We start from the raw sequence: 17,850 nt of genomic DNA on the forward strand, positions 1-17,850 counted from the left end.
ACGCTCGCTCCCCACTTGAGCCACTCTGCCAGCACTGTTGTTGTGTTGGGTGTTTTCGAGATGGGGTCTCACAAACCATCTGTCTGGGCTTGCTTGGAACCGTGTAGTAGCTAGAATTACTGGAGTGAACCACGGGGCATCTGGCTTTATGGTTCTTTGTTTCTTTTATTTGTCATTTTTCCCTCTTTTCTTGGAGATACATGTTACTTTCGCAGAACTGGGGATTGAACTAACTCAGGGCCTTGGGCATGCTAGGTAAGCACTCCACCACTAAACTACATCCCTGGCACGAACTTTTTGATCTTAGGACTTGTCTTAGTCAGTTTTCTCTCTTAGAATACTGGAGACTTGGTAATTTATAATGAGCAATGATTTTTTTTGGCTTATGGTTCTGGAGCCTGGGAAATCCAAGAGCATGACACTGGCATCTGGTGTAAGCCTTCAGGCTGCATCATCCTTTGGTGGAAGGTGAGAGGGAAAAAAAGAGAGGAGAAAGGGGGGAGAGGACAAGGGCTTGGGCACAAGACTGGGGTCAAAGTCACTGTTATAGAAATTCACGCTAGCGATAACTAACCAGTTTTCTGGTTGATGACATTAATCCATTCATGAGAATAGAGCCTGGTGACCTAATTATCTATAATTAGGCTCTGCCTCCCAACACTTGTGCTGAGGATTAAGTTTCCACATACAAATTTTGGGGGATGCATTGAAACCATAGCAGGACCCTTTTGCCCTCTAAAAAATTATTGAAAATCCCAAAGAGCTTTTTTTTTTTTTTTAAGTTATACCCCTATATTTATCATTTTGAGAAATTAAAAAATATTAATTCATTTAAAAATAAACTTACTGCATGTTAACATAAAATGTATTTTTAATGAAAAAATACCTGTATTCTAATACATTTGTAAAAAGTGGGTGAGAAGACTCATTGTTTCACCTTTTTGCAAATTGACTTTCATGTTGGACTTTATGGAAGGCAGCTTGGCTTACATATCTGCTTCTACATTCAATGTGCTGAGGCTTACTTAGTTGAACTGTGTGAAGGAAACTCATTCTAACAAGTTACGTATGTGGTTGGAAAAGGGATTATTTTAGTACCTTTTTTAGATAATTGTAAATAATCCTTTGATATTAGGCTAAGAGTTGACAAATAGTAATTTTTTAAAAGGTTAGTTGCAATGTGAAATCTGAACTTCATATTTTTTTTGCATTTGTAACATTATTGGTCTTAACCTTGCGTATTAAGTGGATATTTTATATTGTACAGTGTCAAAAATCACTTTAATATCAACTACTATCAGAAAAGGATTTAAATCTTAGAAGAGTCTAGGTATTAGAGAAGTGTCAAACTCCTGATGATAAGTAGGAGTTTCCTAAAATTCTAACCTTTGCCTGAAATTTCAATATTTTATAATTAGCACCAAGTACTCTCAGTTGTTTTTTTGAAGTAACAGTCTTGAAAAAAATGTCTGCTGAAGATCCAAGTCTGAGTTGGGCACCCGTGGCCCATGCCTAATCCTGGCTACTCAGGAGGCAGCGATCTGGAGGATCCCTGTTCGAAGTCAGCCCCAGACAAATAGTTTTCAAGACTGTATCTCGAAAATACCCAACACAAAAAAGGGCTGGCAGAGTGGCTCAAGTGACTGCCTAGCAAGTGTGAGGCCCTGAGCTCAAACCTGAGTACCACCAAAAAAAAAGATCCAAGTCTGGATAGCCATACTTACGTGTCTGTTCTTTCAAGATCTTCCATGAAGAAAAAGCAGCTAGTTGAGCTTGCAGCCCTGAAAGTGACATAAGTGTCCTTCTTCATTATTTTGTGTATGTAGTACCATATTAATAGTCTATGCATCACATTGAGTATTAAAAATATGTGTACACAGGGATCAAGATTAATATAGTTAATACTGTTTTTAAAGACAATCTTAAGTAAAAGTGTCTTTCCTCTTTTGTACGTATATGTCACATGACAGTGAAGAACAGAATGATTACAAGTATAGTTCGGTGTCTTTAGCTTGAATGATGTTGCGGTGCCAGCAGTTTTACCTATTCACTTGTACGATCAATGCAAATGCTGTAGCAGTGGAAAGGCAAATAATGTCTTAATAGTTTTACGATGAAAGTAATTTTGAAGTTACAAAGGCCATACTTTTTGAACTGCTGTTTTGAGGAGTACAGCAGTTCTCAGTATTAGAATTTATTCATCATATTCATTTCTTTTTTTTTTTTTTTCTTCCCAGTGCTGAGGATGGAACCCAGGGCCTCAGGCATGCTAGGCAAGCTTACTGCCACTGAGCTGTATCCCTAGCCTATGTTGAATTCTTAAAATAATTTAAAATTGTTTGAATTTGGAATAAGCATATCATTGAGGTTTTAAAATTTTTTTTGTTTTTGGAAATTGAACCCAGGGCCTTGTACGTGCTAACTACTCATTACCATTAAGCTGTACCCCAAAACTCTTATTTCATCTCAGCTTTCCAAGAAGCTAAGTTTATAGGCATGAGCCACCAGTGCTCTTTTTGCTCTGTCACCTTCCTGCCATTGTTGTGATAACAGGTGCGTGCCACCATGCCCAGCTTTTTTCTGTTGAGGTGGGTTCTGCAGTGCTGAATAGATACGTATTTGTGGAAGTCGTGATCCGTTATAATTCCTTTAAAAAGAGTCTATTGTGCTATGATGAAGCTGTCCTTTCAGTCTCTGATATAGTCTCTGATTTCTTAGTTAGGCATCACCTGTGTTTATTGAGCATTCAAGATGTGAGAAATTGCTTTTTTTTTTTTTTTTTTTTTGATACAGAATCTATTTTATAGGCCAGACTGGCCTCAAAAATAGGCATGCACCACCATGCCCAGCTCACATTTCCTTAGTTTTACTAGTATACTTTTCTGTTTGAAGATCCCATCCAGAACACTATATTACATTTAGTCATATATCCTTAGACTTCTCTTAGCTGGGATACTTCCCCTTACTTTCCTTGTTTTTGGTGACCTTGACAAGTTTAAGTTACTGGCCCAGTATTTTGTATATTACCTGTTTATTAGAGTTTGGTGATTTTTCTCACGATTAGACTGTCATTGTAGAAGATGACAAGAGGTGAAATGCCTTTATATCACAGCATATCAAGAGCACATGCTGTTAGCATAGGTTATTGCCCTTATGTTCACCTGAACACCTTGTCAGGTTTGTCCACTGTTCATATTCTTCTTGTTCCCCTTGAGGAACTGAATTTAAAATTTGCTTTTGGAGAGGGGAGTGTTATTTACTTTAAGCTTAGTCTTTTTTTAAAAAAAAAAAAGAGTTAAAAATCAGTCATTTTTTTTTATGTACACTGAAAGGCCTTCATTTTAAGTATGCTCAAGTCAAGTGTACATTTTAATTTTAATGAGTTGTGACAGATACTTGTGCAATCATCACTCTCCATGAGTTCTCGTCACTTTTTATGTAGTCATTTTCCTTCCTTACTGCTAATCATTTTCTGTGGTCATCTACAATTTTATGTAAATAGAATTGTTCAGTATGTATGCTTTGTGGGTCTGGCTGCTTTTGCCTACTTTACTGTCTGTGATTCATCCATGTTGTTATATGTATTGGTATTTTGTTTGTTTTTTTGAGACAGGGTCTAGAACTTGTGATCTTCCTGTGATCTTCCTGTGTTGCATCCTTTTGAGTGCTGGGATTACAGGCTTGTACCACCACTTTAGGCCCACTAAAATACATATACATATACACAACTTATATATATAAATATGTATCCATTATTTTGGCAGAACTGGAGTTTGAACTCAGGGCATGTGCTTGCTAGGCAGGTGCTGTACTACATGAACCATGCCTCTGCCTTTTCTCACCTTAGTTTTTTTTAGATAGGATCTCCTGTTTTTTGCCTGTGGCTGACCTTGGACCTCAGTCCTCTAACCTATAGCCTCCTAAGTTGCTGGAATTACAGGAGTACCCCACCATGCATGCTTTCTTTGTTGGTATGTGCTCTTGATGACTTTTTGCCTGGGCTGACCTCAAACTTCTAACCTAATCTCTGCCTCTTGAGTAATTGGGATTAAAGTTGTGAGCCAACATGCTTGGCCCTGCAATTTTTCTTTTCTTTTTCTTTTTTTTTGTGGTACTACAAAAAAAAAGTGTGGCCTACACTTTGAGTGACTCCCTCCACCCCTGCCTTTTTTTTTTTTTTTTGTGAAGGATTTTTTTGAGATCTAGTCTTGAGAACTATTTGCCCAGGTTGGCTTCCAACCTCGATCTTCTTGATCTCTGCCTCCTGAGTAGCTAGGATTTATAGGTGTGAGCCACTATAATACAATTTTCAATTGTATTATTTTTTTTTCTAGCTAAACCATTTATGGTTTAACCTTTTAAAATAGAGATATGAAATATGGTAAATATGTGCACAAATGTGAAGTGTATAGTTTGGTAAGTTTTTACTTATGTATATACTTCTGTAGTCACTGCTTAGATCAAGATAGTGAACATTTCTAGCACTCCAGAAGGGTCCTTTTTCCTAGTCAGTCCCCCTTTTCCATGGAGAGTGCTTTTCTGACATCTGTTGCAGTTGATTATTTTACCTATTGTTGAATGTCATATAGTAATTATACACTATATGTTCCTTTGTGGCTGGCTGCTTTTGTTGAACAATAGCTGTCCGGGAGCATCTGAGAAATTTATGCAATATTGCTGCTAGTATCAGTAGTTGGTTTTTTATAAAAATTGTTGAGTAACATTTTATATGAATATACTTCTGTTTGTGTATTCATTCACCTTTTGATGAACATTTGCACTGATGAATGTCAGTTTTTGTCAGTTATGCGTAAGGCTGTTAAGTTTTTTGTCTTTTAGTAAAAATACAAATTTATTTCTTTTGGGTTTAGAGCTAGTGGTGGATTATAGCCTAATGGGATAGGCATTTATTTAGATTTAGTAGAAGCTGGGTGGACGGGGATGGGAGTGATGCACATCTCCCATCACTTGGGAGGCTGAGGCAGGAGGATCACGAATTCAAGGCCAGCCTGGGCTACGTAGTAAGACCCTGTCTCAAAACAAAAACAAAAGTTTATACTTAATAGATATTGCTAAACTTCATTTTTGCTGGTACTGGGGTTTGAATACCTGGCTTCATGCTTGTGAGGTAAACTCTGTAGAACTTGAGCCACACCCCTAGTCTTTTGCCAAATTTTTTTGAATTAACCTAAATTGCACTAATAAAGTCATTAATCTTGTATTACCTTAAACTAGATCTGGTTAAGATAAAAGTACCTGACTATTGGGAGTGGGAACAGAACTATTTGTTTAATATATGTGAAGAATGCTAGCAGTGGGGAAGTAGGTCTTTTTTTCTGCTTTTGGGTAAACAGAAGTAGAGAATGGGACAAATAAAGGTTTTTTATGTTCATTCTGTGTTACTCTTGTATGTCTATGGCTAGACTTCACCGCAGGTTTTGCCATACCTAGGAAATAAGAGATTTGCAATAGCAGATGGTTTTTATAAGAGAGATTTAGAGGGTTTTCAGAGGACTATATGTTTTGAGTTGATGATTAATGAGTCTTTAAGACTTGGGAAACTATATTGAGGAATACTTTCAAAGTTGAATTATCAGACACAGTTTCTGATTCTGCATTTGCTTTGGCTTTTCCTTGCTGTGCTTATCAAGATGGGACTTAATCACATAAATCTGCAGCTTCTCGTGTTGAAGATTACCTGGCCCTGCAGTTGTCTGGCTCCTCTGTGCTGTCCCTGGATAGACCTTAACAGTGAGAGGCCAGTGTCTATCTTGTCTTTGTTATAAACCCAACAGTTAGAAAGAACCAGGTTGATTTCTTCTCTCTTCCCTCCATCGAAAATTTAATTCAACACAGAATGATAAAGTCTCAAACAAGAGCTAAGTTAGTTAAAAATGAGGAAGTCCGCAACAACAAAAAGACAGAGAGAGAAACAAAAGTAATTATACTGATAATCAGAGATAAAACAATTGATAGTGAAGGCTGAATGTAGCTCAGATTCATTTAGAAGTTGACAAAAGGGCCAGATTATATAAAATCCATTGTTGAGTACAAGGACGAATTTGTTGAAGAAGAAATATGTTACTTGACTTCACTTTAAGGAATTTTGAGTAATGGAGAAGATCAGAAATAACAGTTATGTAGAAATATATTCTCAGCAGTTTTTAAGTCAGCTCTTTTTAACATTTGCAGATATACCTTTGACATCTTTCTTTTCTTTCTTTTTTTTTTTTTTAAAGTGGTACTAGGGTTTGAACTCAGGGTTCTGTGCTAGGTACTCTACCACTTGAGCCACAACTCCAGCCTTTTTCTCTTTGGTTATTTTTGAGATAGGCTCTTGCTTTCTGCCCAGACCAGCCTGGTCTGTGATCCTCCTATTTTACTTCCCACTATAGCTGGGATGTCAGGCACATAATTCCATACCTAGCTTTTTTCCATTGAGATGGGGTCTTCTGAACTTTTCTTTGTCCTGGCTGACCTAGAACAGTGACCTTCCTAATATCAGCCTCCCAAGTAGCTAGGATTACAGGTATGAGCCACTGGCACCCAGTTTGTTTGAAGTCTGTCCTTAAAATTGGAATAGCCAGAGAGGAGGGAGGCCAGAGGAGAGAGATTGAAAGTCATCTGTTCTGTTATAGTTGCTTTCAGCATGAGAAAGACATGCTAATAAGGCAGTCTCAGAATTACCAGAATAGTTTGCCCATCTTTGCTCAAAAGTACTTTAGGTCTCTTTTGGACTCCTTACTCAAAGGCTTGAATGCTTTTATTTTTCAGAGATCCTAGGACAAGTTCTCTCAGAATTCATGGGGCTTACTAATTCAATTGTGCTATGTATTCATATCTCCATCTGTCATTGTCCAGAATTAAGTCCATGTGGTTATTCATCCTTTGTTGAAATTTCATCCTTATACCACCTAGTTTCTTCTCTTGACTCAGCCTTTCCTGGTGCTTCTCTTTTTCCAGAATTTTCTGAAATGTCATTTTGTGCTGTACCTCTCTCTTGTGTTAAATTGTTCATATATTTCTGGCTTCTTAAGGTAGGAGAAGCCCATCTTGCACTCTTTAACTCTCTGTGGTTATCACTAATTCCTTTGTGCTGTGGTAGGTGTGACAGGAAACAGATTATGTTATGCTCTCATCATCACCCATTCATATACTATTATGCTTTTTTACTAGGGGATTATTCAGCCTGGTTTTCTCTCATTGAATCTGTGCGGTTACTAATACCCTCACACAAACACTTTATGATTTAGAGGATCGATTATATAGATTCATCCTAGCCATAAATTTTCCTATCTTTGTACAAAATACTTTCTCCTTTGAAGTTCTTGCTCCCTGGTAATATAACTCTCTGCTTCCTTCATTATTATCAGATAATAAGGTGTCACCATAGTTTTACCTTTTGATTAACTGTTTTAATCAAAACTGCCATTATCCTGAGGTGACCTCAAGAGTCTGTGTAGATGACACAGCCAATCCTCCCAAGTTCTTGGTTCTTTGATTTTTACTGCTATCTCTAATTCTTTTACTGCTTAATTTTATTCCTGTTAAACTTGTATTTTTGATGTTTACTAACATTTCAGATTTGTTAATTCTCTTCTGTCTTTACATCCTTCCCCATTGTGCCTCAATCATACTTTTGCCAGTACCCTCCAGTTTGCCCTCTTACTTTTCTAGTCTCTGTGCTGACAAAACCCTAATCCTTGTTTAGTCCTGTTGTTCCTAGACTGTCAAGTTGGAGAAAGAGGCCACTCATATAGGTGCCCTCTCTATGTTGATTGGACCTTCAGAACTCCTATCCTGGATTGATCCTGGAACATAATGTGGACATTGTTGGAAGAACTGGTGAAATTCGAATAAACTCATGAGTTTGGTTAATAGCAGTGTTCTGATGTTGATCTCTTGGTTTTGAGGACTATACTGTGGTAATGTAAGTTATTAATAGTAGAGGAAACTGAGGGGACTTTCTGTTCTTTTTTATACTTTTTCTTTTATAAATTTTCCATTATTCCTAGGTCAGGTTTATTTAAGAAAAAACCAAAAACTTCTAGCTTACATCAGCCATCCGTTTATACATTTCCAAACCCTTCTCTGTCATCTTCTTTGACACTCACCTATTCCTCTGAGAAAACTGAGGCCATAATATGTGATTACCCTCAATTTCCTATCAACCTCCCCCCCTTAAAAAAAGCACCCACAAAAAATAACCTTGGAAGTATACTGTTAGTTGGATCTACTTCTCTTGTCACAGGTAGATAGAAATGTGTTTTTTTTTTTTTTTTTTTTTTTGCCCTATTTGTTTTCTGAAACCTCATCCTTCCTGCCATTTTGGCTGAATTGTCTCTTGACTCTACTAATATTTTTTTTCTTTTTTGTTGTACTGGACATTGAACCCACAGCCTTGAATTTGCTAGGCAAGTGCTGTACCTTTTAAGATATACCCCAGTCCACCAGGTCTCTCTTCTTTTTTTTTTTTTTTTTAGTAGTACTGGGGTTTGAACTCAGGGCCTCATGCTTGCTAGGCAGGTGCTCTACCACTTGAGCTACTCTGCCAGCCTTTTTTGGTGTTGGGTATTTTTGAGATAGTGTCTCTTGAACTATCTGCCCTGACTTTGAACCATGATCCTCCTGATCTCTGCCTCCTGAATAGCTAGGATTACAGGTGTGAGCCACCAGCACCTGGTGGCCTGGAACTTTCTGTCCTCCTCCTTCAGCCTCCTGAGTGCTGGGATTACATGTGTGTGCACCATGTCAGATGGGAAGTAGATCTTGGCCACATGATACTATCCACCCTTCTCCCAAGAGAACTGTAGTTAGTTTCTTGTGCATTCTTCCACAAAGTTTTTTGCATTTAAGAACATGTAAACATACATGATTTTCAGAAAAATTCTGTGTATTTAATGTTTCTATTAAGAAAGTTCCTAGAACTGGTGGAGTGGCTCAAAGGTTAAAGCACCTGCATAGCAAGGATAAGGCCCTGAGTTCAATCTCAGTACCACAGAAATTTTACATCTCCACCCTAAAATGTTTTTTGATTTGAATACTGATGTCATTTGCAAGGAAGACATTTACATTTAGCTTCGATGAAGTTCTTTGAGTTATATTAGCCCATTCAAAGGAACAGTGGCCATTGGACATTCTTTCTGACTCAAGGAAGGCTAGTATAGCACAGATCCTCTTATTTTTGGAAACTGATTTGTTCACATGTGGTTTAGAACTCTTGTTGCTTCAGCAAACTTTTTGGGACACCAAAGTGGTCTTGATCAGCATTTTACCTCCCTCTCCTGCCCCCTTTTTTCAGTGCTGGGAATCAAACTCAGGGTCTTGTACGTGCTATGCAAACGCTAGTACCCCTGAGCTATACCCCTTCTTTTAAAACTTGTAATGTATTATGTAACCCAGGCCTAAACTTCATTTTAGCATATGTTTTAATGCTTGCTCTGGGAACCACTGTTACCATTTTTGAATGCATCAAAAACAGGTATAGTATTCAGTCCTTAAAAAGTTAAAATCTAGCTGGTTTCAAGATATGCCTAAGTGAAAGCTAAATAAAAATAACCATATGAAGCTGGGGATAAGGTAGAGTACTTGCTTAGCATGTACCAGGTTGCTTAGCATGTACCAGGTTGCTTAGCATGTACCAGGCCTTAGATTTGATCCCTAACAAAAATCCATCACAAAATAATAGTATGAAACTTTGTATTGTATTGAATGCACAATGTGTATTATACTGAACTTCATTATAGTAAACTTAAAACAAGCTTATCTAAATAAATCATATTATACATCATATATAAATATATATATATATATATATATTTTTTTTTGACTGTATTGTAATTGTCCCTTAAATTGTGAGTTAAAAGACTATGGCTAGTTTTCCTTTTTGTACTCCAGGGTGACAAAGTGACTGGAGTAAATGTTAATTGAATGAATGTAGCACCCTACATGTCTCGCTACTTAAGACTTTTCTTAGAAATGATATTAACCCAATTCAAACTAACTAGAGAAACAATGAGGAAATTTATTATTCATATTTTATAATCTTGCTTCAGGCACAGTTACAGCAAAGGGTCAAATTACTTAAGGAAAACTCATTTTTCCCAGTCTCTACAGCATTTCTGTTTTGTGGAGATCTTTATAACACCCAAGCCATATGTACATCATTGTAAGTAAACAACTAATAAGTAAGCATTCTGTCCAGTAGTAAAAGTGTAAGTTTAGAAGATTGTTTATTGTAACATTGTTCATAGTGACAAAAAACTGGAAGTCAGTTCATTTTTTTTTTCCTTTTTTGGTGGTACTAGTGTTTTGAACTTAGAGCCTCGCACTTGCTAGCCAGCCACTCTGTCTCTTGAACCATGCCTCCAGTCCTTTTTTTTTTGTATTTTTGAGACAAGGTCTTGTTGTGTAGCCAAGGCTGACCTGGAATTCAAATCCTCTTCAGCCTCCGTGCTGGATTCCAGGTGTATGCTACGCTGTCTGACTGAAATCACTCATTTCCATGGAACGTTATCTGGCTTTCAAAACCATGGCCTAACTCTGTATTTCATGTAAGTATATTGAGAAGAATGCATGTTTCAGAGTGAAATATATAGTATGCTAGTTTTTAAAAGGAAGTAAGTTATCACCCTTCTCTACAACACGTATGTGAATCCATGTTTACCTTGAACATGAAGAGAGGTGTAGAGAGACACTTCTTAGGCTGGTAACACGTTTACCTTCAGAATTGGAAACAGGAGGTAAGAGTGATCATTAGCTTACTGGAAGTTAATGTGAGCTCTGTTGTAGGTATGGTGGATGAGGTCACAGCAGCACCTACAAGAGAAGAAAGAATCAGCAAACTTGAGTTTAGGTGAAGAGTTTGAGCTGGATATGTCTTCCCATATGCTCTTTTTCTTCCTGTATCCTACACTATAGTGTTTGCTGAAGCTTTGTTCCTCTTCATGTTCTTATCACTTCCTGATTTCTGCTTTGGAGTAGCCTCATTCAATTTTTGATTATAACTGCTTGGATTCACTTCCAAATCTGTGTTCCCATCCTGACTCTACTCCACAGTGCAAGCTCTTTTGGACATCTTCTCAGGTACCTTATATTCATTTTGTCCAAAACCATACTTAGTGTGACATCCTCTTTTGTTACTTTGTATTTCCTGCTTTCTTTCAAGCTTTGTAATAGAGATTTGAAAAGTTCCTCCTCCCCAGCCTTGAATCCTATATATTCCATTCTATTTCTGCATCCTCTCTGTTTTAGATTTTCCAGAGAGATCATTGCTTTGTCACCTTGGGAAATACTTTTGAAGTAGGTAGTTTGAATGGATCTTTGGTTTTAGCAGTCTATGCTAAGGACTAGCTTCTGGGGGGAAGGGCATGGCATGAGGAGAACCATTGAAAAATAAATCAGTGGGCAATAGAAAGGTCCTCATTTTGCTTTGAGTTTGAGTGGGAGTTGGGAGGATTGAGTTGGGGATGCATGGATTGTCACATTGATGGGAACCTGAAGTACTCAAGAGTCTTTACCCTGAATAGTATGTTTTTAAAAAGAATGATAGGCTGTGACCAGATTGGTGCTTTGTGGAAATTGATCTTAAGGCTTAGGGAAACAAATTAGATTTTTTTTTTTCTGGATGTACTGGGGTTTGAACTAAGGGCTTTGTGCTTATGAGGCAGGTGCTGCACCACTTGAGCCACACTTCCAATCCTTTTTGCTTTTGTTACTTTTGAGATAGGGTCTCAGTTTTTGCTTGGCTGGCCTGGATCGTGCTCCTTTTGTTTTATGCTTTCTACTAATGTCTGGTATGATACGTGAGCACCAACAAGCCCAGCCCCAGCCTTTTTTGTTGATGGGGTTCTCATGAACCTTCTTGCCTGGGCTGGCCTGGAGCTGCATTCCTCCTGATCTCAGTCTCCTATGTAACTGGGATGTCAGGCACGCACCAGCTGTTGGGTGAGATGCGGTCTTGCAAATATTTTTTGCCAGGGCTGGCCTCTAACCTCTATATTCCCAATCGTATCCTTTTAAGTAACTAGAATTACAGACTTGAGCCACTGTGCCCATCTTTTTTTTTTTTAAATCAGGTTCTCACTATGTAGCCTGGGCAGGCTTTGCATTGGCTATGTACCGCAGGCTCACCTGACACTCATGATTCTCCTGCCTTAATCCTGGGGTCATAGGCATGTCCCACCACTCCCAGTTTAGAAATTTTTTGGGATCATCCAGACATGAGTTGAAAAAGTGTGGACATAGTGAAAGAATGATGCAAGAAGGATGTTGGAAAGTTAACCAGATTTGAGGGAAAATGACCAGAAGAGGGATAGAGAAGTAGAGTTTCAGATGAGTGGCCTTTTGCGCCTGGCTGGCAGATGCTACTGAAAACAGCAGTATCTTTTCAGTTGGTACCTGTTTTGGTATAGTCTCATTCAATCTGAGTCTACCCCAAAGTGATAAGGTAGGAAAAAAAATCAAATTTGTAGTTCAGGGTGGGAGTGGGGCCTCTCTCCTCACCAACGGCTGTTTAGAAATTTGTGGGAAAGCTGGGTGCTGGTAGCTCATACCTATAATCTTAGCTACTTGGAAGTTGAGATTGGGAGGATCCTGGTTTGATGCCAGCTTGGGCAAATAGTTTGAGAGACCCTCATCTCCAAAATAACCAGAGTAAAATGAACTGAAGGTGTGGTTCAAGTGATAGAGCACCTGCTTTGCAAGTGCAAAGCCCTGAGTTCAAACCCCAGTCCTCCCCCCCCCCCCCGCCCCCCGCCCCAGCCCCTCACACTCACACACACACAATTGTGGGAGAATTTTTCATTGCTGTTATTATCTACCCATTCCCTGCATGACCTTTTTGCTACTCTACAATTTAGTGAGCAGGGTTATACATATATAAGATTAATAGGGCGTATCACTGTAGATTTAAAAAAAAAAAAGAGTTCAGGATAGTAACTGAACTGAATGTTCAGAATATTCCATGGGTACTCTGAGGAAAGTTAGGAAAGGAGAGAAAAAGAAAAGAGCAAATTTTGGGGACAAAATACCAGGGTAGTAGTGCTAGGCATGGAGGAAAAGGGAACTGGTTTCAAGAGAAGGCAGTCTAGAGAGGCAGTGTAGCATCATGGGGCACAGAGTCCACAGTCTGGCTCAGATCTTGAATAGTTTTATAAATTCAGAGCTGTTTTCTAAAAGTCACAAGATTTTAATGGTTTGAGTTGAAAACATTTGTCTAGGTTGGATTTTAAATGGTGGGGAAACCTGTTCTCACTTCATCTTACTACATCCTTGGAAAAGAATATTTAGAGATAAGGCACGATTTCATTCCAACTAATTTATAATTCAGAGGCATTGTATAAGACAATTCCTCCAGTTCATACAAATCCATTAAACCTGGGGTCATTTAAATTGATTGGGAACAGCAATCTGGGGTGGGAAACTCAGAATTATGAGTACAGAATTTAGTGCTTAAGTTAGATTTCTTCAATAGCTATACTGCTTAGATTTCTTGCTTTAATTCGTAAAGGAGAATGAGCAGAACTATTTTGAGTGATACTGGTCTCTTGATAATTGTTTGGATTATTATTCTTAGGTTCTTAAGAGTTCTTAAGAAGTGTTCACAGTAGGAAGTACTTTTCTTAGGGAAATCATGTTGTAAATGGTAACTAGTTTCCCAGTTCAAGACCTTAAAGCATCTGAACTTTTAATGTTTGTTTGTTTCGGTGGTTTTGTAGTACCTAAAGGTTTATAGGATGTTAAATTTGCTGGAACATGATTTCCTTGCTCTTTGCTCCCTAGATGCTATCCCAATACAGGGCTTCTTTTGTAATTCAGAAGTGCTGCCTGCAGTTGGGCCCAAGATGCACTACATAACTCCAGGGTCTCTATTTGTGTCATTTGTGTTAATAGCACCCCTGGAGTTTTGTCCTTCCACAGCCTGTGTGCCTATATATGATGGCCTTGTGGTAAGTTAAAGAGGAAAAAATTAAATCACCAAGAGTGATTGTAGTATTTCACAAATAACAAATAATTTGAAGGAGTTGGTGGAATGGCTCAAGGGTACCTGCCCAGTAAGTGTGAGGTCCTGAGTTCAAATCACAGTGCCTCCAAAAAAATTTTTTTTTTTTAAATTTTCCCCCCCTTTGGTAGAACTGGGGATTGAACCCAGGACCTCCTAAGCAAGTAGTCTACCTCCTAGATTTTTAATTAGAGTCCATTTGCTTTTATTTAATCTGGTTCAAACCCTGACTTGTTTTTATAAATTCAGTGTCATTTTCTACGTCAGATGTCCCCTAAAGGTTTGAGTATAAAACATTTGGCTAGGTGAGGTTTAAAATGGTGGTTTAGAAAGGCTCCTTGAAAATGTCTTATAGTACAAAAATCTTACCATTGATGTAGTCTCTACAGCTCTATTTGGTAGTCAAGTAGGTCCACATACTTTTAAAAAGCATGCTGAAACTGAATGAGGTGGCTCACACCTGTAATCCTAGCTACTTGAGATGGAGGTTGGGAGGATTTTAAATACACTCCAGACTGAGCAAAAGGTTTGTGAAACCCCATTTCAGCCAGTAAGAGCTGGGTGCCATGGTGTGTGCTTGTCATCTCAACTACCCTGGAAGTATAAACAGGAGGATTGTGTCCAAGTTGGCACCCAATTTTATTTCAGTTTTATTTTATTTGAAATAAAACTGAAAACTAAACAAAAACCAAACCAAAAGGGCAGGGTGTGTGGCTTAGGAAACCTTGTCTAGCGAGCACAAGGTCCTGAGTTCAGACCGCAGTGTCCTTCCTCTCCTTCCCCACCCCAAAAGAAGCACACTCTACTGGTTTATGGTAAATAATGTAACAAGGCTTATTAGTAAGCAAGGCACTTATTTTAACAGTGTGGGTACCAAGTCATTTCAGTTGGGATGTATTATAAGCTTAATCGATGTCATGCATGTCAGTTGTGAGGCTCTTTATTTTGTGCATTACTTAGAAAATCATACTAGCCAGGTGTGGTTGTACACACTTGTAATCCTAGTACTCAGTAGGCTGAGGCAGGAGGATCCTAAGTTTGAGGCCAGTCTGGGCTACATGGTAAAAGCCTGGTCTCAAAAAATAAAAGGAAGTAAACTAGTACAGAGTTTCAAAAAAACAAAAGAACTTGGGGTGTAGCTGAAGTGGTAGAGCATTTTCCTAGCATGCACAAGGCCCTGTTCAGTCCCCAGTACCACCAGGAAAAAAAATTAAATAAATAAAGATCTGCTGAATCCAAGTTTAGTTTAAATGCTTATAGCACATGTATGAAAATTGACCAAATGTTGGACCCTAAGAAAGTCTGAACAATTTTAAGACTTGAAATCATAAAATGATATTATTAGTATATTTTATATTTTAAAAAGTCTACTAGGTTTTTATTCTATAGTATATAATTTTTATGCATATATTACAAGGAAATAGAAGTGAAATATATTGGTTAAGATAGTGCTAAGATTTCTAGATACATAGAGGCTGACTCTTCTAGATCACTTTTCAAGTCATTGCTGTCATTGTAGGACCCTCCCTTTCTCCTTCCTCCTTCCCTTAATGAATACACTAACATGTCATTCAAAGTATTGATGATGCAGCCATTTTTAAGAAGTGCTCTTTAAAAAAAATTGTTTAAATTAGTTTGTTGAGATACAGTCTTGCCATGTAGTCCAGGCTAGCCTCCAATTCAGGGTCCTTATGCTTCAGTCTTCTGAGTTGCTGGGATTACAGGCAAGACTCCACAATACCTGGCTCTTCTGTTTTCTTTGGTGCTTGTTAAGATCTTAAAAGCAAAATAAGTGGCTTAATTTTTAATCTTTTCATTTACTTATTTTATTGTGTTTTAAAGACACAAGGTCTCTGTATGTTTCCTAGACTTGCCATGGACTCCTAGGCTCAAGTGGTCCTCCTGCTTTAGCCTCCCAATTAGCTGGGCCTATAGGTGTGTGTCACTGAACCTTGTGATTTTTAACCCCTTCAAACATTTAATGCTGCTGCATGTGTCATATGTAAGTAGCAAACCATAACAGGTTTCGTTAGCTTGTTTTCCTGTTCCCTCTTTCTTTCCCCTTCCTTCTTTCCTTCCTTCTTCCCTTCTTTCTTCCCTCCTTCCCTCCTTCTCTTTCCTCCTTTCCTTTTCCTATAAAAGCACTTGGAATTATTTCACAAATGGTTAATAGTTAGTTACTTTAGTAATATCCTAATGCTGTTGTGCTTCCTTTGTGTCATATAATAAATTTTATTTCAATGCAGAATTATTTTAATAATTTTGAAGATATTTTAAGCAGCATTTAGAACCAAGATTGGTGCATGTGGAGACAACTGACACAACTGCACTTCAGCTGGTGGCAGTTGTAATATAGTATCTATTTAAGATGCATTCTGACTTAAAATTAAGATCTAAAAGAAACTGTATCTTATGAGTCACCTCTTGCTTAAAGGTGAGGAGAACACTAATTTTATCTCAGCTTGTGGTCCCTCCTCTGTGCAGTGAGCAGGGACACAGGGAATCAGGGTCAGGTAGGAGCACGGAAATCTCCTGGGACCACTTATTTGACATAGGGCCAGAAATACATTCTAGAAGGAGGATAGGTAAAGAAATAGCTGATCATGGAAGTTAACACACTTGTGCTGTTTGTAAGTTTTAGACTAATTTCTGTTTTTTTTTTAAGACAGATTTTTTTTTCAGTCATTAAACAGTTATCTTGGTGATGTGATATATCTTAGAGATACATTATAGTATATTTATAATTTTTTACAGTATTTTTCATTTTCTAAGCTCTAATCTATAATTCCTTTTTTTTTTTTCTCTTTTCTTTTTTTTGAGACAGGTTACCTTTCTCAGGGTAGTCCGGGCTGGCTTTGAATTTGAAGTCCTGCCTCAGCTTCCCAAGTACTGGAATTATAGGCATGTACCACCATGCCCAGCTGCAGTTCCTGTTCTTTTCTTTTCCTCCTTCCCTTCCTCCCCAAGCTCTCTTTCTCTTTCTTTTTTTTGTATTGGGGTTTAGACTCAGGGAGGTCTTGCACTTGTTAGGCAGGCGCTCTACCAATTGAGCCACGCTGCCAGCCCATCTTTCTTTCTTTTTTTTTTTAAGAGGGTCTTGTGTGTACTAGCTGGACACTCTACCACTGAACTACATCCCCAGCTCTTTTTGTTTCTGAAGTGGGTCTCACTCTGTTTCTCAGGTAGGCCTCAGACTTGTAATCCTCATGCCTTCGGCTCCCAAAGAGCTTGGATTACAGGTACATGGCACTGCACCAGACTTATGACTGTTTTTGAAATGTTACTAATGAAATTCATTGACTTACCATTTTAACTTAATGATCTAAAATAATTTTTGAAGCATTTCTAGGGTATGAAGTGCTAAGCAGAAAGCAGGGAAGAGATATGGCAGAAGCTATGATATAGGAGGACGGTCCTTATGTTAAGAATCTTTGCTGAGGCTAGGCATGGTGGCTCAAGCCTGTAATCCTAGTTATATCAGGAGCATTGCAGTTCAAGGCCAGCTCGGTGAAAAGTTCCAAGAGTCTTCATCTCAAAGCTGGGTGTGTGGTGGTGCTTGACTGTCATCCCATCTACACCAGGAAGCATAAACAGAAGGATCGCAGTCTAGGCCAGCCTAGACGGAAAGTGAGACCCTGTCTCAAAAACAACCAAAGCAGCTGGGTGCTGGTGGCTCATGTCTATAATCCTAGCTACTCAGGAGGCAGAGATCAGGAGGATCCAAGTTAGAAGCCAGCCCGGGCAAATAGTTCATGAGATTCTATCTTGAGAAAATCCAATACAAAGAGGGCTAGTGGAGTGGCTCGAGGTGTAGGCCCTGAGTTCAAGACGCAGTACCACAAAAAAGA

At 38.4% G+C, this 17,850-nt stretch overlaps 1 protein-coding gene across 4 annotated transcripts in view; it reads left to right on the top strand.

The window, feature by feature from the left end:
* Nucleotides 1-17,850, top strand: part of Gigyf2 (GRB10 interacting GYF protein 2) — a 128,499-nt gene that overhangs the window by 10,712 nt on the left and 99,937 nt on the right. The window contains exon 1 of one of the 4 annotated variants that reach the window (XM_074072009.1): nucleotides 10,531-10,553. The exons of the other annotated variants lie outside the window; for them this stretch is intronic. The gene's annotated coding sequence lies outside the window, so the exon portion shown is untranslated. Of the gene's footprint in view, nucleotides 1-10,530; nucleotides 10,554-17,850 lie in introns of those variants that run through there. 4 annotated transcript variants of the gene reach the window in all.

This window comes from Castor canadensis, chromosome 4, assembly GCF_047511655.1.
Source record: "Castor canadensis chromosome 4, mCasCan1.hap1v2, whole genome shotgun sequence".
Lineage (NCBI taxonomy): Eukaryota > Metazoa > Chordata > Mammalia > Rodentia > Castoridae > Castor > Castor canadensis.